Source organism: Halichoerus grypus, chromosome 12 (genome assembly GCF_964656455.1).
Source record: "Halichoerus grypus chromosome 12, mHalGry1.hap1.1, whole genome shotgun sequence".
Classification (NCBI taxonomy): domain Eukaryota; kingdom Metazoa; phylum Chordata; class Mammalia; order Carnivora; family Phocidae; genus Halichoerus; species Halichoerus grypus.
Genome location: NC_135723.1, coordinates 93,234,547 through 93,258,205, shown reverse-complemented (window position 1 = coordinate 93,258,205; position 23,659 = coordinate 93,234,547). Strand labels below are relative to the sequence as shown.

At 38.6% G+C, this 23,659-nt stretch overlaps 1 protein-coding gene and 1 pseudogene across 3 annotated transcripts in view; both read left to right on the top strand.

Annotated features, from left to right (window-relative positions):
- The window catches only part of BRAF (B-Raf proto-oncogene, serine/threonine kinase), a 165,533-nt gene that overhangs the window by 21,068 nt on the left and 120,806 nt on the right, over positions 1-23,659 (top strand). The window lies entirely within an intron of this gene.
- LOC118547752 (U2 spliceosomal RNA) lies at positions 7,707-7,825 on the top strand (annotated as a pseudogene).

The window sequence follows — 23,659 nt, the reverse complement described above, 5'->3', positions numbered from 1 at the left end:
AGAGGTTTTTTTATTAGAAAGCTAAAAATAACAGTTTTTGTTAAATTTAAGATGGCACAAATTCTAAGATTCACCATTATTTTATATTTCTAAAATAAAATATTGCCAGTTAACCATGATATGCTATTGATTGTAAACTAAATGTACCCAATTTTCACTTTTTTAATACTTTAACATCTTGCAGGTGATGAAATACAGTGCATTTCCTGAACTCCCTTCCATCAAATGTGGATGCAGCTTAGGTTCTCTCCACTAGATGAATTCCCACAATTTGGAAGGCAAAGAGGACAGGGAAACTTGTTTTTGCTGCTGCTTTGGGTGGTTAGCAAAGTTGTGAGATTTAAATGAATAGAAGCAGTGGAGGTGTCTGGGCCGAGATTCCAGTGTTTAATACCAGCTTCATGGATATGTAGAGGCAGTAATGGCAGTAGCTTTTAGACCCCTGGCTTGCAATGTATCCTTTATCTCCTCACTGGAGTGGCTATTCTGATTCTTAATCCTTCCTTTTTTTTTTTTAATGTCCTTCCATATTTTGAATGATAACCATCTTAGTCCTTGTATTAAATGCCTTTCTGGTTGAAATATCTGATATATAGCTTTTTCTTTTCTGCATTGGGTCCTGATTAATAAATTTTTATTGGCTCAAGGAATCATTTGACATTTAATTTTTTTTATTTTTAAAAAATTGTGGTAAAATATATTAATATTTTAACCATTTATAAGTATACAATTCAGTGGCATTAAATACATTCAAAATGTTGTTAACTATCACTATCTATATCCTCAATTTTTTCATCATCCCCAGCAAAAACTCCACCAATTAAAAAAAAAATTCCACCAATTAAAAAATAATTCCTTCTTTCTTCCTTCCCCAGCCCCTGGGGTAACTTCTCTTCTATTTACTATCTTTATGGATTTGCCTATTCTAAGTACCTCATATAAGTGAAATCATACAGTATTTGTCATTCTGTATCTTATTTCACTAAGTGAAATGTTTTCAGGGTCCATCCATGTTATGGCATATATCAAAATAACTGCCAAACTGTTTTCCCACAAGTATTCCATTTACATTCCCACCACCCATCATCAGGATTCCAATTTCTCCATATCCTCACCAGCACTTGCTATTTTCCTTTTCCTTTCCTTGGATTATAGTTATCCTACTGGTCACGAATTGGTATCTCATTGTGAATTTTGTATTAACGTTATTCTTAGTGGAAGTTCCTCAAAAACTAAAAGTAGAATTATTGTAGGACCCAACAGTTCCACTTCCAAGAATATATACCCATAAGAATAAAAAACAGACTTGAATAGATACTTGCATACTGATGCTCATTGCAGCATTATTTATAATAGAGAAAAGGTGGAAACAATCCAAGTGTTTGACTAGATGAATAGATAAAATGTAGTATATACATAAAATGGAGTATTAGTCATAAAAAGGAAAGAAGTTCTGGGGCACCTGGCCGGCTCAGTCAGTAGGGCATGCGACTCTTGATCTCAAGGTTGTAGGTTTGAGCCCCATGTTGGGCATGGAGCCTACTTAAAATGAAAATTAAAAAAGAAAAAAAGGAAAGAAATTCTGATACATGATATAACATGGGGAAACCTTGAAAACATTATGGTAAGTGAAATAAGCCAGACACAAAAGGACAACTATTGTGTAATTACACTTACATAAAATATCTAGAATAGAGGTTACCAGGGGCTGGGAGGAGGGGGATTGGGAGTTACTGCTTAATATGAGAAAGGTCAGAATTTATTGTCAAAGGAACCTAGTCTTACTTCTCACATAGTACAAAATTTCTTCTGTAGCATCTCTGACAAATGATTAAGCATTCAATTGAATATCCTTAATAGTAAGGCAGTTTGTTCCTTTGTTAAATATCTTTTTTATTATTATTAAAGATTTTATTTATTAGCGCAAGTGATAGAGAATGAGTGGGGTGGAGGGGCAGAGGGAGAGGGAGAAGCAGACTCCCCGCTGAGTAGGGAGCACGATGCGGAACTTGATCCCAGGACTCTGGGATCATGCTCTGAGCCGAAGGCAGACAGTTAACTGACTGAGCCACCCAGGCGCCTGAAATATCTTTATTATTAATAAAGATACCTCATCATGTGAAGCTAAAATATACTTTCTTGAATTTTTGTCTCTAGGTTCTAACATCATCCTAGTTTAGTCCTTTGGAACAGCACAGGACAACCTGTCTCTTCCTTCTATCTCAGATCCTTACCCTCTCACTATTTGACATGCACACACACCCCCTTTAGATGTGTCCTTGACACTGGTTACTTGATGTTTGCCTTCAAATGTATCCAGGTCATTCTATCCAAAACCAAATACCTTCCCTGACTCTGATACCCTCTTGAGCTTTTGTTTTTTTCTTTCTGGTCACTGACTACCTGTCTTAGGCATTCAGACCTTACTTCTTGAAAGTCAGTCTTCCATTTCTTACTGCACAACTGAATCTGTTCTTTCAGAGGCCACTATGCATCCTTAACAGTCAGGCTACCCTCTGAGCTGGTGTTTCCATCCTGCATTTCCAGTGGTCTCTTGAGTATTTTACCTTAATGTCTCACTGACATCACAAAGACAGCAAGTCCTAAACTGAATTAGTTATCTTTCCCTTTAAATTACTTCTTCCCCTCTTGTAATATTTTCCACTTACCGTAATTTATACTTGAAACCCCAGAGCATCTTTCATTTCGCCTGTCTCCTTACTTTTCTGTTGCAGAGCCCTCATGATTGGGATTCCTGCTCCTACAGGTAGCTCATCCCTTCCTGCATATAAGATTACAGCTAGAGGGGCGCCTGGGTGGCTCAGTCATTAAGCGTCTGCCTTTGGCTCTGTCAAGCCCCGCATCGGGCTCTCTGCTCGGCGGGGAGCCTGCTTCTCCCTCTCCCACTCCCCCTGCTTGTGTTCCCTCTCTCGCTGTGTCTCTCTCTGTCAAATAAATTATAAAAAAAAAGATTACAGCTAGAAAGCACCATCTGTGAACCACAAAATGGGTCCTCACCAAACACCAAATCTGCTGGCACCTTGATCTTGGACTTCCCAGTTTCCAGAACTGTGACAAATAAATTTCTTTTGTTTGTAAGCTACCCAGTTCATGGTATTATTTTTATAACAGCCCAAATGAGTGAAGACTGCTGCTTTTCTTACTGAGGCTTATGAGACTCTGACCTCCAGGTAGTAAGGACTATCAATCACTACAGTATTCCTGATGCCCATTACATCATGTGACACTAATATTAGGCTTTTTTTTTTTTAAGTTTTTTTTTTCTTTTTCTGTTTTTTATTTTATTTTATTTTTAAGATTTTATTTATTTATTTGGCAGAGAGAGACACAGCGAGAGAGGGAACACAAGCAGGGTGAGTGGGAGAGGGAGAAGCAGGCTCCCGCTGAGCGGGCAGCCCAATGCGGGGCTCGATCCCAGGACCCTGGGATCATGACCTGAGCCGAAGGCAGACGCTTAACGACTGAGCCACCCAGCACCCCTAATATTAGGCTTTTATAAAATATGTGTCAAGAGGGTGATTTACTTTTAGAATTAGATGATAATGCATGTAAGCATTCAGTGTAGTATTGTACCCAACACATAGAAGCTACTCAATAAATGGTGGTCCTTTTCCTTATCAGACAGTTGGTACTTTACTTTCATTGAGAACATTTATTCATTTGCTTAAAGTTTAAAAATCTTGAGCTCCTTTGTGCTGGTTGTGTGGTAGGTGCTGTGATACAGAAATGATCATCTCTGTCCTTAAGGAGGTTACAATCTAGTGGTAGGAGCAAATAAATCAAGAATTAAGGACATTGTACTGTGTGTGTGTGCCCCTGGTATAGAGAAATCACAGAAGAGGAGCACGTAATTCAAAATGAGCTTAAGGGATGGAGGTCAGAAAGATTTCCTAGGAAAGGAGATACTTAAAGTGAACTTTAGATATTTAAGATGTACAAGCCTTTATAAAAAAAGGTAATTATACTTTATTTACATACAGGAAGACCTAAATAAATGAAGGTACAAATTGTATACTAAGAATGAATTGACGGGCGCCTGGGTGGCTCAGTTGGTTAAGCGACTGCCTTCAGCTCAGGTCATGATCCTGGAGTCCCGGGATCGAGTCCCACATCAGGCTCCCTGCTTGGCGGGGAGTCTGCTTCTCCCTCTGACCCTCCCCTCCTCATGCTCTCTCTCTCTCATTCTCTCTCTCTCAAATAAATAAATAAAATCTTTAAAAAAAAAAAAAAAAAGAATGAATTGAAAGACTAAGTATGGTAAAAATGTCAGTTTTTTGCAAATTGATCAGTAGATGTATTGAAATCCAAATGCCTTTAGGTTTTTCTTTGGAACTCGACAACTTGATTAACAGTTTGTATGGAAGTAAAAAGAGGCGAGAATTGAAGAATTATTAAAGAACAGTAAGATAAGACTTCCTTAATCCATTTTTTCAGTCAGCAAATTTGAATGCTTGCTACACGTGAGGCACTGCTGGGCCCTGGTTATTACCTTAGTGAACATGAGATGTGACTCTTAACCCAAAGATCCATTTCTAGTGATAGCTAAGATTTTTAATATACCACTTCGTAAAATATCAGATGAGTGCCAGGACTACCAACAGACTTATCACTGTAATTTTATTACCTGATTTTTATATTTAAAATTTTTCCTGATTATGGGTGCCTGGGTGGCTCAGTCAGTTAAATGTCGGACTCTTGATCTCAGGGTTGTGAGTTCAAGCCTCATATTGGGCTCCACACTGGGCATGGAGCCTACTTAAAAAAAAAAAAATTTCCCAGTTGTGTATGTTTTTTCTTTATACTCTTTTATTAGTTTTAATTTCTTTTAACAGTAGGAAGCTTAGAAGTAGGCAGGTTTTACTTTAAATAGATCCTTAAGAATGTCAATTGGATTACAGCCTCCAAAGGGAGGGAGGATCTGCTTCTGAATGATGCCTTGAGCAATTATGCGACCTTGGGGAGCAAATGAGGGAGGGTGACTTTGAGGGTCCCACAGGCCTGGGTTTTGAGGCCTAGCCTGTGTGTCAGGTGTCTGAGGAGCCTACAAAAAGAAAAGGGAAGATGAATAACAAAATGACAGGTGAACCGAAATAGGTAGAGGTTGCTAATGAATTTTATATGCTTATGTGGAGGTAGGTGGGTGAATACGAGCTGGTGAATTAGTTGGGAAAGGATATACTTGTTTGGAACACTTGCTTACTGTATTAAATGAATTTGAACTCCCTCTTACTCTGCACAAAAATCAATTCCTAGTAGATTGAAGGTTAAATACAAAAAGACTAAATACAAAAAGCTTTTAAAAAGTTTTTATTTTTAAAAAAAGATTTATTTATTCCTGAGAGAGACAGAGAGGGAGTAGCAGAGGGAGAGGGAGACAAGCAGACTCCCCGCGGAGCAGGGAGCCCAACAGGGAGCTTGATCCCAGGACCCCGAGATCATGACCTGAGCTGAAACCAAGAGTCGGATGCCTAACTGACTGATGACTGAGCCACCCAGGTGCCCCTGAAAAGCTTTTTTTTTTTTTTTTTTTTTTTTTTTTTAAGGAGCATACTTTTATAAGCTCAAAGCAGGAAAGGGTTTCTTTCTTTCTTTTTTTCTTTTTTTTAAAGATTTTATTTATTTCACAGAGATAGCGAGAGCAGGAACACAAGCAGGGGGAGTGGGAGAGGGAGAAGCGGGCCTCCCGCCCAGCAGGAAGCCCGATGCAGGGCTTGATCCCAGGACCCTGGGATCATGACCTGAGCCAAAGGCAGACACCCAACGACTGAGCCACCCAGGCGCCCCAGGAAAGGGTTTCTTAAGACTGAGAACACCAGGGGCGCCTGGGTGGCTCAGTTGGTTGAACATCCGACTCTTGGTTTCAACTCAGGTCATGATCTTGGGGTCCTGGGATTGAGCCCCATGTTGGGCTCCGCACTCAGTGGGGAGTCTGCTATCTCTCCTTCTTCTGCTACCTACCCCCCCACACACACACATACACACTCTCTCTCAGATCTTTTTTTAAAAATTTTTTTTTAAGATTTATTTGCGAGAGAGAGAATGAGAGACAGAGAGCATGAGATGGAGGAGGGTCAGAGGGAGAAGCAGACTCCCTGCTGAGCAGGGAGCCCGATGTGGGACTCGATCCCGGGACTCCAGGATCATGACCTGAGCCGAAGGCAGTCGCTTAACCAACTGAGCCACCCAGGCGCCCTCTCTCTCAGATCTTTAAAAAAACCTGAAAACCATAAAAATTGATAAATTTGACTACATTGAAAATAGAAACTTCTATTTATTAAGACCCCCCTAAGAGGCTGAAAAGACCAAGGTACAGAATAGAAGATATTTGTAATATACAGGTATTAATTACCTATGGCTGTGTAATAAGTTATCCCAAAATTTAGCAGCTGAAAACAGTAAACATTTATTTATGTTACAGTTTCTGTGGGTCAGGAATCTGAGAGCAGCTTAGCTGGGTGGTTCTGGCTTATGGTGTCTCAAGAGGCTGAAGTCAAGGTGTCAGTCATCTAGGTCTGTAGTTGTCTCAAGGCTGGACTGAGGGAGAATCTCCTTCTGTTCTTCCTTATGTGGTTGTGGCAGGGGTTTCAGAAGATCCACATCCAAATTCACTCACATGGTCACCTCACAGAGTGGCAGTTGGGTTTTTCCAGAGTGAAAGATCCAAAAGAGAGTGAGAGAGACTTCCCAGCATGGAGGCCACAAATAACTTAATCTTGTTACCTACCACAACATAGAATGAGTGGACAAGTGGTATGAAGTATATACCTAAAGAAGTATGAATCACTAAGACAAAGACATAATACCAAATAGAAAAAAGGGCAGGGGCGCCTGGGTGGCTCAGTCGTTAAGCGTCTGCCTTCAGCTCAGGTCATGATCCCAGGGTCCTGGGATCGAGCTCCGCATCGGGCTCCCTGCTCCGCGGGAAGCCTGCCTCTCCCTCTCCCACTCCCCGTGCTTGTGTTCCCTCTCTCGCTGTGTCTCTCTCTGTCAAATAAATAAATAAAATTAAAAAAAAAAAAAGAAAGAAAGAAAGAAAAAAGGGCAAAAAACCGGAGCAGGCATTTGAATAAAAAAAAAAATTTAAACGACTAATAAGCATATGCAAAGATCATTAATCTCATCAACAGTTAGGAAAATAGAAATTAAGACCATGGGAGACCATTTTATACAGATAAAATTGGCAGAAATGAAACATTTGAACAGTATCAAGCATTGGTGAGGATATGGAGCAGTGGGAGCTCTTCCACTGCTGGTGGGAGTATAAATTAGAAGAACCACTTTGGAAAATAATAGGATGTTCTACAACTAGCAACACCACTCCTGGGTATTTAACCTAGACCAGTGGTTGTCAAACTTGAGTGTGCATCAAAATCCCCTGGAGGGATTGTTAAAACAGACTGCTGGGCCCCACCCCCAAAGTTTCTGATTCAGTAGGAATGGGGTGGAGCCTGATAATTCCCAGGTGATGCTGGTGCTACTGGTCCAGGAATCATAGTTTGAGAATCAGCCATTGCCCTAGAGAAAATCTGTGACTATGTGGACTAGGAGGCATGTAGATATGAATTTTCATAGCAGCATTATTCATTTTAACTCCAAAATACAAAGAAAAAAATTCAAATGTCCATCAGCAGTGGATTATATAGGTAAATCATGGTGTATTCACTCATGGAATAAAAATTTGGTTCATCACTTCTTGGCCTTTTGGCTAAGATCAAGTGTAGTATTTGTTCTTATTAGTTTAATAAAAACTTAGTTCAAATAGAGCAGGAAAAAACAGCTCCTTCACCAATGTGTATGATCCCACAAATATAATATTAGTCAAACATTAGAAGTCACAAAAATTTAAATGCAGCATGCTTCTATTTATAAAAAGTTCAAAGACATGGAATTAACTATTGTTCAGGAATGCAAATATAGGTACAGAATTATAAGGAAAATCAAGAGAATAATTATCACAAAAGTGAAGAGTAATAGTGATTACCCCAGGAATGGCAGACAGTGGATGAGAAGGGACATGTGGGAAGCTTTTAAGGTACTGGCAGTGCTGTTTCTTAACTTTACAGTCATTCTTTAAACTGTGGATACGTTTTATAAACTTTTCTCTACATAATTATATAATAAAATTTATATTTTAATTTAAATGTTTTATAGATGAAGAAACTGACACTTGGGAGTTAAGTACTTTGTCCAAGATTACAGAGCTAATAAGTGTCAGAGCTGATTCTGATTTTAAAGCTTGTGCTCTAAACTATTATGCTATCCCATATATTTTCACAAGGGCCAAAAGAATTAGATATTGTAATTCCCATTTTGTAGATGAAACAGTAGGTTTAGAAAAGTTATGCAACTTGGCTAGGGGTACATTGCTTAAGTGGAAGATCTGGGATTTGGACCCAGGCACTGTGATTACAGAGGACATGCTCTTAACCACCATGCTATTGGAGCTTCCTCACTTACTGTTGTATCACGTACAGTTACTCTTGTCAGTTTGTTAACCACAATTGACAGCTCATGTTTTCTTTATACTTTTGGCACCTTGACTGGTTTCCTACTGATGGTTTTCAATCTGGATTATAATCTTGAATCAGTTTAATACCCTGGGTTGTGCTTGTCCTAGAGAATAAAACCTTTCTTTCTTTCTTTTTTTTTTTTTTTTTTTTTTTTTTTAAAGATTTTATTTATTTATTTAATTGACAGAGAGAGAGAGACAGTGAGAGAGGGAACACAAGAAGGGGGAGTGGGAGAGGGAGAAGCAGGCTTCCCGCGGAGCAGGGAGCCCGATGCGGGGCTCGATCCCAGAACCCTGGGATCATGACCTGAGCTGAAGGCAGTCGCTTAACCGACTGAGCCACCCAGGCGCCCCAATCTTTCTTTCTTTTTTTAAGATGTTATTTATTTGAGAGAGAGCGAGCGCGCACGAGCAGAGGGGAGAGGGAGAAGCAGACTCCCCGCCAAGCAGGGAGCTTGATGCGGGACTCGATCCCAGGATTCTGGGATCGTGACCTGAGCCAAAGGCAGACGCTTAACCGACTGAGCTACCCAGGCGCCCGAGAATAAAACATTTCTTTACCAGATTCTTTTAGCTAGGAATTTAAATTAGAATTTTGATAAACTCTACTTATGTCAATGTACTGATACCTCTTTATTAGCTTTCGTTGTTTGAATCTTCAGACTTTAAAATTTTTTATATTATCAGTAAAATTCATTACCCCCAATACATGTTTGTCTTATAAATCACGTGTGTTCTGTACAAAAATAAATTTTTAAAAACTAAGCTAAAAGTGAAAGGAATTTTGATGGTTTTGTTTATCTCTAGCTAATATCTCAGGCCATTACACTCTTATGGCAAGGTTCATCATTAATGATAGTGGATACGCATCTGTATTTTGAATAATCTGGATAATTTTTTAAAACTGGCTAGTTTCTTGTCAGATCTGATTAGGTCAGGATTTCTCAAACTGGGCACTGTTGACATTTTGGCCTGGATAATTCTTGGCTTGGGGAGATGTCCTTTGCATTATAGGATGTTAAGCAGCATCCCTGGTCTCTCCCTACTAGGTGCCAATAGTACCCTCCCCTCAATTCTTACAATCAGAGTATCTTCAGACACTGCCAAGAGTCAGCCCTGGTTGAGAACTACTGGATCAGATCATTGTTTTAATCCTGTATTGTGGCTGCCAAACAGCTTGTACTAGGAGCACACAACATGTCAGCTTTGCCTTTTTCTCTAGCAGCAGTAGTGTTAGGTTCAGTAGGAGGTCTGAGATTTTTTGGTATGAGTTCCTTTCAAGCCTCATGTCTATTTCATAAGGTTTACTTTAGTTAAAACTAGATAATAACCATACATTTACTTAACTCAGTGTTTAAGCTGTAGCGTGTCACAGTAAGACAAATGTGCAAAGAAGAATGAGAACACCACCACCATCAAGCGTTCTGCCGTGTGGAATGGCAAGTCTTCCACATACCTCTTAACTGTATCTGACATATCTATCTATTAACCCTAAGTGAGGGTGGTTCTGTAAATATTAAATATGAAAAATCTGAATTTTTCTTAATTTTCTTGATGAATACATTACTAAATAATGTTGTCTGCCTACAACCCTAATAAAGAGTCTCCTGTGTGCCCTCATTTGTGTAAACCATGCATTTGGCCATCACATTGTAAATTACTATTCATTTTCCATCATTTCAACTATAGTATTCAAAAGGGGAAAATAGTTTAAGTTCTCTTAATTGACTTACACTTAACCAACTCATCAGGTTAACTGATAGTTCCCGTTAAAAAAAAGTATTTGCTGTCAGATTAAGTATGGGTTATTGTTAAAGGAAGATCCCTTGCCCTACATCAAGGATTGGAGAATGACTGTTCATTTTACAGTTTTAAGTAAAATAAGATGTTTAAGATTCTATCATTGCTTATGATTCTCTGATTTAACAAATCTGTTCAGTTAACCAACCACCAGACTTTATTACATTGAATAAAGGGGTTTCTTTTGTACCCACTTCAGTATTACAATTGTGGTGATTTACTTTGTGAAGTTGGAATTATAGTTTCTCTACTTTTCTGGTCATCTAAACTCATAGCTATATTATATGAAAAGTTTTGAAACTTTCTCTTATGGAATGGCCATTTACTGTCTTAGAACAACCTTAGCTTCCTCCTTGCTACCTTACAGGATTATTGTGAGGATATTAAATCTATCAGCAGTAGTTCAGACTCTCATTACTTCTTGCCTATAATTGTGGCATGTTTTTAATGGTACTCTTTGCCTCCAGTGCCTCTCTGGCTTGTTAGTTAACCTAAACATTGTTGCCAGAGTAAACATCTAAACTATATGTCTAATCAGATCAAAAGCCATTTATAACAATAAAAACTGCAATTTTTAAAAAAATTGTATGTGCTGGCTTAGATGTGGTCTCTGTAATCAGACATCCATTAAACAAATTATAAAAAAAAAAAATACGTACACACACACACAAATTCCGAATTGTGATTATGTGCCCAAAGGAAAAAATACCAGGTACTGTGGAGTTTAATGTGCATCCAGTATAGACTGGGGGAGAGTGATCGGGATAGGCCTCTCTGAGGAAGTGAGATCTGAAGATCTCTTCTATCTGGAAAAGCTGTGCTTGTTTGGAAAGTGCTTGGTAGAATTTTCCAAGAAGAAAAAGTAGCTTGTGTAAAGGCTTTCCTGCTGGAAGGTCAGTGTTGTTGAGTTTATTGAGTAAGGGATGGGAAGAATAGTGCCTGATAAGGCAGGAGGTAGATATTGTGGCATCATTTAGGATCTTGTAATCTGTGCTAAGAAGTTAAGGTTTTATTTTGAGTCACTGGGGAGCCATTAAAAGGTTTAAGCAGGGAAAGTGATGTGATCAGATTTGTGTTTTAGGGATTTCACTCTGACTATGGAGAATGAATGAGAGAGGAATGGGAATAGGGCAAAAGAAATGGGGAAACCAGTTAAGATGCCTTTGTAAGTAGGGGCACCTGGATGGCTCAGTTGGTTAAGCGTCCGACTCTTGATGTAGGCTTAGGTCATGATCTTGGGGTCATGGGATTGAGCCCCGAGTCTGGCTCTGCGCTTGATGTGGAGTCTGCTTGTCCCTCTCCCTCTGCTCCCCTCCCTGGCCCAGCCCCAGCTTTCTCTCTCTCTCAAATAAATAAATAAAATCTTTTTTTTTTTTTTTTAAAGATGGCTTTATAAGTAGTAGTCCAGGGAGAAAGGATAATAGTTTAGAGTAATGCCAGTAAACAAAATAACACACAAAATTATGATCTCATAAAACCATTACAATAGCCTTGTGAAGTATGAGCAGAATAAGATTTGGAATAAACATATCCAAGCCCATCTAGTAAATAGTGGTATAAGGAATTTAAACCATGGATGTTGACCATTTGGCTTTTGTCTCTAAAACAAAAGCCAGGGGTGCCTGGGTGGCTTAGTTGTTAAGCGTCTGCCTTCAGCTCAGGTCATGACCCCAGGGTCCTGGGATGGAGCCCCCATCGGGCTCCCTGCTCTGCGGGAAGCTTGCTTCTCCCTCTCCCACTCCCCCTGCTTGTGTTCCCTCTCTTGCTGTGTTTTTCTCTGTCAAATAAATAAATAAATAAAATCTTAAAAAAAATAAAACCCAAATTTCATTGAAGATTTTTCAGCTTACCTTTATTACCTTTATTTCCTCCCAAACCATACTATTACAAGACTTATTAGGAACATAACTTGTACCTAGATGCCACTGATGATTGTTTACTGTGGCTGGAATACTCTTACACCCACCCACACCCACCTACCTTTAACAAAATTCTAACTATCCTTTAGGATCCAAGTCAAATAGGAAGTCTTCCAAATTTGCTTCCAGACACATATTGTCCATTTACCCTCTTTTAACCACAGTAGTTTCTTTATATTATTATAGTATGATAATTCAGTAGATATTTTTGTGATGACTGTGTGTTGGGCAAAATGTGTAGACATCGTGGACATATTCATGTACAAAAACAGTCACTATGGAACCTGTAGTCTAGAGATAACACAGACCTTGAACATAATCTGTGCACACAAATGTAATTATAAATTTTTGAAAGGTGCTATGAAGGAATAGTAAAGGATGCTTTGAAGGACTATTTTTTTTTTTTAAGATTTTATTTATTTCTTTGACAGAGAGGGACAGCGAGAGAGGGAACACAAGCAGGGGGGAGTGGGAGAGGGAGAAGCAGGCTTCCCACTGAGCAGGGAGCCCAATTTGGGGCTCAATCCTAGGACTCTGAGATCATGACCCGAGCTGAAGGCAGACGCTTAACGATTGAGCCACCCAGGCGCCCCTCAAAACTATTTTCATAATACTAAGACACTGTTTGCCTTTTCACTCTCATTCTCTCATGAGGATCCAGTGATAAAATGTGTGATAGTGCAACAGACTGAATGCAGAAGATAAGAGAATCCAGATGTCTTCTGTTAACACAGATATTAATGATACTATAAAAAATATAAGAAATAGCACTTTCCCTTTTCATTATTTTGTTGTTTTGGAAAATGTAGTTATTTTTTTCATAAAAAATAGATCAGTTGAGTTAATGGGTTTGTGTGTAATTTTTAAATGAATTAAAAATAAAAATTTCTTGGGGTGCCCGGGTGGTTTAGTCGGTTAAGTGTCTGCATTCGGCTCAGGTCATGATCCCAGGGTCCTGGGATCGAGCCCCTCATCGGGCTCCCTGCTCAGCGGAGAGCCTGCTTCTCCCTCTCCCTCTGCCTGGTGTTCTGCCTACTTGTGCTCTTTCTCTCTCTCTCTGTCAAATAAATAAATAAAATCTTTTAAAAATAAAATAAAAAATAAAAATTTCTTGGTTATACTTTTTAATATGGTAAACATTGAAAGCTATAACCTACATGAATAAAAGCTCTGAAAGTCCTCCATAATTTTTAAGATTATAGAGGGATTCTGAAACCAGGAAGTTTAAGGAGCTCCTGGCTGGCTCGGTGGGTAGAGCATGCAACTTGATCTTGTAGTTGGAGGTTCAAGCCCCATGTTGGTTGTAGATGTTACGGAAAAATAAAATCTTGGAAGGAAGAAAGGAAGGCAGACAGGCAGAAAGAAAGGCAGAGAGAGAGAAAGAGAAAGAAAAGAAAGGAAAAGAAAAACGAAAAACTAGGAAGTTTAAGAACTTCTATAATGGGGAGCTGACTTAAATTGAGGTCTTCTAGAGAAGTAAAAGATAGTTTATATCCCTTTTAAACTGTTATCTAAAAAGTAGAGTCTGATTATCTCCATGTCTCCAAAGCCTATAGTTCTTTGCATATAACGGATATGTTGGTTAAATCCTGTTTTATTGCCAAGGTCTACTGTAGATGGTCATTGAATTTGTGATTTGTTTGAAGCCTTTATTGAAGATACCATCTTTATTTCTTATTACTGTGCGAGATGGATCTGGATTCCAGTCCCTCTTGGTGTGAATTTGGGCAAGTTACTTAACCTTAATGAACCTTACCACTCATTTATATAATGGAATACATACTATCTTACTGTGTTGTAATGATTAAATGAGCCAGTGTATATCTATAACCTGACAGGCACAGAACATGCAATAAAATGGCTATCTTTTTATTTTACATACACAACATATTTTGGATTAGTTCTAGTTAGTAGGCAAAGAGGTCTGTGGATAAATTAGTATGTAATTAAGTAATCACCATTCGAATATATATAATAGTTTATCAGGAAGGGAGAAAGCCAAAATAATCCATTGTGTGGTTATTCATCTTTAGAAAAAGGAACTGAAACAAAATGTGGGCTTAGAATTGTTTAAATAAAAATAACTGCAGTACATTATAAGGATAGGACAAAGTTTTATGTGTCTGGTGCTCCCAACAGTGCCTCACATTTACTGAGTATTTAAACAATGTTAAATAGCTAGAAATACCTAAAAACATTTTTAGAAGCCTTGAAAAAATGTGTACCATAGTTTAAACGTCAGGTCTTAAAATATCTCACACGGCTAACTGGAGAAGTAAATAAAGGAACCTGGAGGAAAAACAGAATTGCCTTGGGGGGATAAAATGGTATCATAAGATGTGACTAAACAGGATCTAATAAGATGGTACAGAAGGGCATCTTGTGGTGGATTCCAAATGTAGTGGTTAAAATCTTAACTATGTTCAAGGTAGACTCCTTAAGATCACAGTGCAGAATGTTTGCCAAGGATGGCAAGGAAATAGGAAGATTAAGTGACTGCTTTGCTTTGCTTTTCATAGCATAGAGCTATAGGAAAATTATCCTTTATGTGTTCTCTTTTGAAGCAGGTGGTTCAGTTGTGCTTAAAAGAAAGAAAAAAACAGTATGGTGACAGGTGGTAGCTACACTTGTGAACATAGCATAATGTATAAACTTGTCAAATTGCTATGTTGCATACCTGCAACTAATGTAACATTGTGTGTCAACTATACTCAAAAAAATTAAGGAAAAATAATACTGTTATTCCTTATTTGAGATAAAAATCAACAAAGTTGACCAAAGCAACACAGAGGTTGGTGTCTAGAACTTGCTTATATTTTAAATAGAAAGGGCTGTAGACATTCTGTACTTTTTACAGCAAGTAGAATGTTTTACAGGAATTACATGTGTAATTATCTCATTTCTTTCTTGTTTGAATATTTTTATCAATTTAAGGTTTATTTGAGTTTTCATAGATTATTAAGGTGTATTACCTCCACAGCTGTGATCTTTGAACTTGAGATGTCCTTTGTTTTAAGAGCAAACGAAAAGTATGTTGCTATTTACATTTGCTATTTAAGTGGATGCTTCTATTATGCAATCAGTACCAGCAGTTGGTTGTTAATTGAAGATGGTTAAAGTGGAAAAATTTTTAAGGAAATTAAGATATAAATACCATATTTTAATTTAAAACATAAAAAATGTATTGTCCTATGCCTATATTTTGATATAGGGCCAAAGCCTTTTGTTTGATTAAAATGCTCTGACTGGAGTTCCATGTGTTTTTGCATGTGTCAACCATACTTAAAATGCATTATCCACAATTTCCTGTTTTCTTTTTACTCTAATCATCTGTGAGTTCAGTGAACAAATCATTGGAGATTCTAGGGGAGAGATGATGGTCACTTGGACTAAGGTGATAGCAGGGCAAGTGGTAAGAAGTAATCTGATAAAGGATATATTTCAAACATGGAGCCAGGAGAATTTTCTCTGGAACTAATTCCCAAATGTATAAATTTCAGAGACAAACTAAAAAAAAGAAACCACGGCTAAGAACCGAATTTCTGTTCTACAAGATCAAGTAAGATCTTTTTTCTTCAGATCCAGGATCCAGTCTTCTAGTGAGTTTCATCGGCACTACCTTTGAAATATATCTTGAACCGCTGTACCACTTCTCACTACTTCCATAGTCACCACCTTAGTCTTAGCTTTCATGTACCCAGTTACTGCAATAACCTTCTAAATGGTTTTGCCGCCTTACATTCTCTACTCTACATAGCAATGGGAGTGATCATTTAAGATGTAATTTATGTTACTTCTTTGCTTAGAAAACCACACTTAAGGGGAGCCTGGGTGGCTTGGTCAAGTTGGTTAGGCGTCTGCCTTCTGCTCAGGTCATGATCCCAGGGTTCAAGTTGGTTAGGCATCTGCCTTCGGCTCAGGTCATGATCCCAGGGTCCTGGGATCCAGTCGAGTCAGCCTGCTTCTCCCTCTCCGTCTGCTCTGTCCCCCCCCCCACCCCTCATGCTCTCTCTTAAATAAATAAAATCTTAAAAAAAAAAAAGAAGACCACATTCATTTAAAATGGAATCTAGACTTTTTAACTATGATTTTCAAGGTCTATATAATCTGGCCCCTGCCTGCCTCTGTCACTTTATCTTCTAAACTAGTGATTCTCAAAATGTGGAGATAGCCAGAGGCCCCCAAGGCTCTTTCCAGGGATCCACAGGGATATAAAAAATACCAAGATGTTATTAATATAAAATATACCAAGATGTTACTTAATTTTTAGTTGGATTTTCATGAGTGTGAAATGGAGTTTTCAGTTGTTCGTTGACATGTGGTTATTGCTACAGATTCCTGCAGAAACATATTGGAGTCCAGCTATCTTCTATTAAGCTAGTCATTAAAAAGAATTGTAAAGATGTAAAACAGTGTCATTTGGGGCGCCTGCGTGGTTCAGTCATTAAGCGTCTGCCTTAGGCTCAGGTCATGATCCTGGGGTCCTGGGATAGCCCCGCATCGGGCTCCCTGCTCGGCGGGAAACCTGCTTCTCCCTCTCCCACTCCCCCTGCTTGTGTTCCCTCTCTTGCTGTGTCTCTCTCTGTCAAATAAATAAAATCTTTGGGGGGGAAAAAAAGTGTCATTCTTCTCACTAAATTTTTTTTTGTTTTGGACAATGTACTTAAAAATGTTACATGGTGGATTTCTTATTAAATTAATAGTTTGACAATTTCTCAGTCTTACTTTCTAGTATGGCAACTATCAATAGATATAGCCCACATAACCAAAAGCTTTTAGAGATCCTCAATAATTTTTAAGAGTGTAAAGTGATCCCAAGACCAAGAAGTTTGAGAACTGTTGTTTTGCACTATCTGCATTTTCTTAACACCAGCTACATTGGCTTTCCTGTTTTTTTGCGATCTCCAAGGCACACTTCTAACCTAGGGCTTTTCTCAGTAGTTGCTATTTTTTTCTCTGCCTGAGGGGTATTCTCTCAAGCTTCCTCAGGTCATTCTCCTATCTGTTCAAATGTCATCACCTCTGATAAGACCTTTCTTGACCACAAATTGCTCTTTCTAAAAGAGCCTCTCCTCTATTCTCTCTCCCTTACCTAGATTGAATTTTCTTCAAAGCACTTATCACTGTTGGAAATTGTTATGTTTGTTTTCCTGTTTGTCTGTTCCCCTACCTGAATGTATACTCTGTGCAGGCAGGGATTTTGTTTACTGCTATGTGGCTAGAGCCTAGAATAGTCTTGGGTACATAAGTGATTAATCAGTATTTGACAATGAAAAAGGAAAAATACACAGAAATGGAATTCATGAGTAAAAATGTGAGTGACTTAGAATATATACTCAGGAAATCTAATATATGAATTGAGGGATTTTTAGAATGAAAAAAGCAGAGAAATGAAAAACAATAGAAGACTGTATCTCTGAGCTGAAGAAAGAATAACAAGCAAAAGTTACATTTCCTGATGAGATTCCTGAGTATCAGGGATACAGATGATCAGAAGCTTGTAGACAGAACAGAAAGGAAAGATAAGTCAACATTGGCATTTCTCTCTATGGAGAGAAAAAAGTACATTTAAGAATCCCATACCCATGGGGCGCCTGGGTGGCTCAGTCGGTTATTAAGCGGCTGCCTTCAGCTTGGGTCATGATCCTGGGGTCCTGGGATCGAGTCCCGCATCGGGCTCCTGCTCGGCGGAGAGCGTGCTTCTCTCTCTCCCTCTGCCTACCACTCTGCCTACTTATGCTCTCTCTCTGTCAAATAAATAAATAAAATCTTTTTTTTTTTTTTTAAAGATTTTATTTGACAGAGAGGCATAGCGAGAGAGGGAACACAAGCAGGGGGAATGGGAGAGGGAGAAGCAGGCTTCCCGCGGAGCAGGGAGCCCAATGCGGGGCTCGATCCCAGGACCCTGGGATCATGACCTGAGCAGAAGGCAGACGATTAACAACTGAGCCACCCAGGCGCCCTAAATAAATAAAATCTTAAAAAAAAAAAAAGAATCCCATACCTAGCCAAGATATTTTCAGACATGAAAGGAACCAATATAGATCCCATGTACACTATCTGTACACTAAGGAGATGTAATTAAATAAACTGGAAATCATCTGTAGAAAACTGATCCCATATACTGTAACATTAACTTTTTAGAGATTTAAGAAACATTCTTTTAATTCTAAATACGTGGTTCTGAAAGTGAGGTGCCCACAACCAGCAGCATCAGCATTACCTGGAACCCTATTAAAAAATGCAGGCTCTATTGAAGACTTACTGAATCAGAAACTCTGGACATGAGGCTCTACAATCTATATTTTAACACGCTGTTTTAGTGATTCTGTGCATGGTAAACTTTGAGGACCATTGTTAATTCCAGATCCAACTTAAATAATAAACACAAGCATTTTGGTAATTCTGTATGTTCTATTCTAAGGTTTTGACATATATTAATTTAGTCCCTTCCCTCACTACCTTATGAAGTAGGTACTTTCATCATTCCCATTCTGTAGTTGAGGAGACAAATTAGGAAATTGCCCAAGTATTCACAACTGGTTAGTGGTGAAATAAGATTTAATCCAAAGTATTAGGACCACAAAGCCCATGCTCTTAGCCACTAGGAAGTTCTAGTGCTTTTCTCAATTTGGAGGATGGAGCAGAACTAAGCAAGTTAGGAAATCCAAGAAGTATAAAGGAAAAGATTGACACACTTGAATATATAAAAATTCAGGATTTTTGTAAGATAATAGTGTGCACATAAAAGGAAAAGATGTGATAGACAATGGAAAAAACTGACACTTGGGTGTCTGCATGGCTCAGTCGGTTAAGCGTCTGCCTTCAGGTCAGGTCATGATACCAGGGTCCTGGGATTGAGTCTCAAATCAGGCTCCCTGCTCACCGAGGAGTCTGCTTCTCCCTCTGCTCTTCCCCCGTGCTCATGATCTCTCTCTCTCTCCCCCAATCTCACTCTCTCTCTCAAAGAGATAAAATCTGTAAAAAACAAACAAAAAAACCCTGACACTTAACAAAGGATTAACAGCCCTAATATACAGAGAGCTCTCACAAATTGATAAGAAAATGACACTGCATTAAGAGTGGACAAAAGATATAAACCTGTAATTCATAAAACAACACATGCAGATTCACGTCTGAGTAGATAATCTCATTAGTAGAGAAGGAAGTTGGTTTTTTTTTTTTTTTAAAGATTTTATTTATTTGACAGCACAAGCAGGGGGAGCAGCAGGCAGAGGGAGAGGGAGAAGCAGGCTCCCCGTGGAGCAGGGACCCCGATTTGGGGCTCGATCCCAGGACCCTGGGATCATGACTTGAGCTGAAGGCAGACACTTAACCAACTGAGCTGCCCAGGTGCCCCAGGAAGTTAGTATTAACAGCAAGATTATGTTTTGTCCATTGGTATTGTAGCAAAAAATAAATAAAAAATAATAACATCACTTCTTCGCTGGACTATAGGAAAATCAGGAACCTATCAGCACCTGTTTGGGCATGATGAGACTGAGTTGCTGATAGGATTGAGATACAGGTACTGACTAAGGATTGAAAATTTCTAGGGATGCTCAATGGTTGGCTCAGTTGGTTATGCATCCAACTGTTGATCTCAGCTCAGGTCTTCATCTCAGGGTGGGGAGTTCAAGCCCCGCATGCTGGGTATGAAGCCTACTTTAAAAAAAAATTAATGAAAAAGAAAGGATTGATAATTTGTAAAGCCTTTTGCAAAAGTATATGTTAATGTTTATTACAAATTTTAAAATTGTGTGTTTGTGTCCATCTTTTAATCCAGCAATTGCCCTTTAGGGAATCTATCCCGCAAAAATAAAAGTCCTGGTAGGGGGGCTGGGTGGCTCTGCGTTAAGCGTCTGCCTTCGGCTCAGGTCATGATCCCAGGTTTCTGGGATCGAGCCCCGCATCAGGCTCCCTGCTCCACGGGGAGCCTGCTTCTCCCTCTCCCACTCTCCCTGCTTGTGTTCCCTCTCTCACTGTCTCCCTCTGTCAAATAAATAAATAAATAAAATAATAAAAGCCCTGGTAAATGTGTGATTGTTTAACTATTGTGTGCTGCTGCATTGTTGAGCAAAATGTTCCAATAACCAGAATGTGTATGTCTTAATATTTGGTTGAGTAAACTTGAACACAAAATTACCAGAACCATGATAGTTGCCAAGTAATAATATATCAAGTGTAATCCTGGTTTTGTTTTTAAAAAGAACATAAAGGCAGAGAGAAAAATATGGAAGAAAATGACTCAAAATGTTGACATTGAGTACTTCAGAGTCATAGAATTGGGGGAAGGTGGAAGGGAAAATTACAAACTGATTTTTTTTTAATGTCCTTATTTGACTTTTGTGGAACAAGGTGTGTGCGTGTGTGTGTGATGTTAAGTCTGTGGATGAAATGGTGCTGGATTGGTTTAGTATCAGTATTTTGCTTGCAAAATATAAAAACTTTCAAGTTTAGAATGGTAGATGTAGAATGATGGGTGTATCCTTAGAAATGTCAAAACGTCTTCATTTGGAGCTATTTTTGTGTGTGTGATCCATAGTTAGCTGGCTTATTTCTAAAATATGTGTAAGATCACTCGGTGATGGACATTGGGGAGGGTATGTGTTGTAATGAGCACTGGGTATTTTTTTTTTAAAGATTTTTATTTATTTACTTGACAGAGACACAGCAAGAGAGAGAACACAAGCAGGGGGAGTGGGAGAGGGAGAAGCAGGCCCCCCGCTGAGCAGCGAGCCTGATGGCGGGGCTCCATCCCAGGACCCTGGGATCATGACCCGAGCCAAAGGCAGATGCTTAACAACTGAGCCCCCCAGGTGCACCGAGCACTGGGTATTATGTAAGACTGATGAATCACAGACCTGTACCCCTGACAAATAATACATTATATGTTAATTAATTGGATTTAAATAAAATTTCACAGAACTATGCACCCCAAAAAATATGCATAAGATCATAAAATACACGAGTGTGTATTAGTATTGAAAATCTCCTTAAATGTTAAAGTAGGATGACATAAACTGGATCCACCAAAAATAACCACAAAACATTCTAGAAGAATCAGATTTATCTGATATGTGAATATCTCTTTAGAAATATCACTTTCTTATAATCTTATTTAAATAAGTAAATTTCAGTAGTTAAACATTTTATCTTTAACCTTTTTATTTGAATATAGTTTTAATCATAAAAACTTAGTTCTAATTAGATAAATTTTTTACCTGATTAATACTTGGTCTTGATATGCAAAAAAAAAAAACTTGTTGGGGGCGCCTGGGTGGCTCAGTCGTTAAGAGTCTGCCTTCGACTCAGGTCACGATCCCAGGGTCCTGGGATCGAGCCCCACATCGGGCTCCCTGCTCCGCGGGAAGCCTGCTTCTCCCTCTCCCACTCCCCCTGCTTGTGTTCCCTCTCTCGCTGTGTCTCTCTCTCTGTCAAATAAATAAATAAAATCTTAAAAAACCTGTTAATAGAGTGACTACACTGATTCATTATGGCTTTAAATTTATATATAATTTCAAAAATTTGTAACTAGTTTTTATTGAAAATTGCCAAAAAGTTTTAAAAAATACAAAAGCATATACATTGAAGGGTAACTTTTTTTTTTTAATTGTTACTATTTTTCTTTTTTTAAAGATTTTATTTATTTGTCAGGGAGAGGGGGAGAGAGAGAGAGCGAGCACAAGCAGGCGGGGAGTGGCAGGCAGAGGGAGAAGCAGGCCCCCCGCCAAGCAAGGAGCTCAATGCGGGACACGATCCCAGGACCCTGAGATCATGACCTGAGCCAAAAGCAGATGCTTAACAACTGAGCCACCCAGGCGACCCAAGGAAGGGTAACTTTAACTTCCATTCTGACAGAGCTCTAGTCTTACTTCTCATAATGTATCCACTGTCAGTTTTTGTGTATTATTCCTGAGTTTGTTCATAGAAGCCTGTTGTTGGTGGACTTTAGAATGACTGATTAAAAGTCATTTTTATGACTTTTTATCAGTCATTTTAAAGTGTGTGATAGTAGAGTTTAAGGTAATTTGCTCACAGAGTTGTCATGTTGATGACACTGTCTTCCATTTTATTTCTCTTTAGCTATATTTAATGTCCATTATGTAAATTGGGACTGGCAATAATCAAAAATAAGCAGAAAAGTGAATCTGGCCATTTGAGCTGTTTGGTTCTTTTGCTGTCAACTTTTAAAATTGTATAAATTTTTGCTGTATTGATTATGTAAATTGTATTGGCTATAGTCTTTATATTGGAAAAAAATAAAGAACGTTTAATCAGTGCCCAGAATATTTTTCATCTGGGGAACCTTTTGAATTTAACTTTTAATATATTTTTTAAATATTTTATTTATTTGACAGAGTATAAGCAGGGGGAGCAGCAGAGGGAGAGGGAGAAGGAGGCTCCCCACTGAGCAGGGACCCCAACCTGGAGCTCAATCCCAGGACCCTGGGATCATGACCCAAGCTGAAGGCAGATGCTTAACCAACTGAGCCACCCAGGCACCCCGAATTTAACTTTAAATAATAACTAAATAGTAGAAAAAGCAAAAATTCCACTTTCCTTTCAGTAATTTGAATTATTAGGGAAATTGACGCTTGTCCTCTTTTGTGAGGTAGTAACAGAAAATTGTTGGACATTTTTCACGCCACTAATGTTGTGCCATCTCAATCTATTCATTCATCTGTTGATTCTCTGTCTCTCTTTTCTGTGTTATTGTGTGTATGTGTCATAGGAAGTATCTGAATACAGGTATTTTATTAACTCCATTAGTTAAAAGGGGGATTTAAGTCTGAGTTTGAGTGCAAAACTGCTTGAGTGTGTGTGTCAGTTGTTTACTATAGTTAGGGAACTCCAACCACATGGCATCTCCAGACCGTGGAGGAAGATAAAATGGCACCTGTTATCCTTCATCCCTTTAAGGAAAGGGATATAAAACCTTAGGCCCTGGTATTTCTATTGGATACACGTTTTACAACCTTTTAGTTTCTTTACAGGCTTACTACCTAGGGTTTCCAAGTTTTCTTGAGTTGATTTTGGCAACTTAGATTTTCATGTAAATGCCTATTTCAACTAAATTTTCAGTTATTTGGAGTTGTTTGTAATACTGTCCTCCATATCGTTCATCTTTATCTGTGTGTTTTTTTTACCTTTTTGATTCTTTATTTCCTTTTTGAAATTTTCAGGGGATTGATCAATATTAATTTCTTCAAAGAATTAATCCTTAGTTTAACTTAATGTACTTAATTTTTTTAAAGGTTATTTATTTATTTATTTGAGAGAGAGAGAGAGTGAGAGCATGTGCACGCACACGAGTCGGGGGAGGGCATAGGGAGAGAATCCCCAAACAGACTCCCCACTGATTACAGAGCCCAACCTGGGGCTTGATCTCATGGGTCACCTAAGCCGA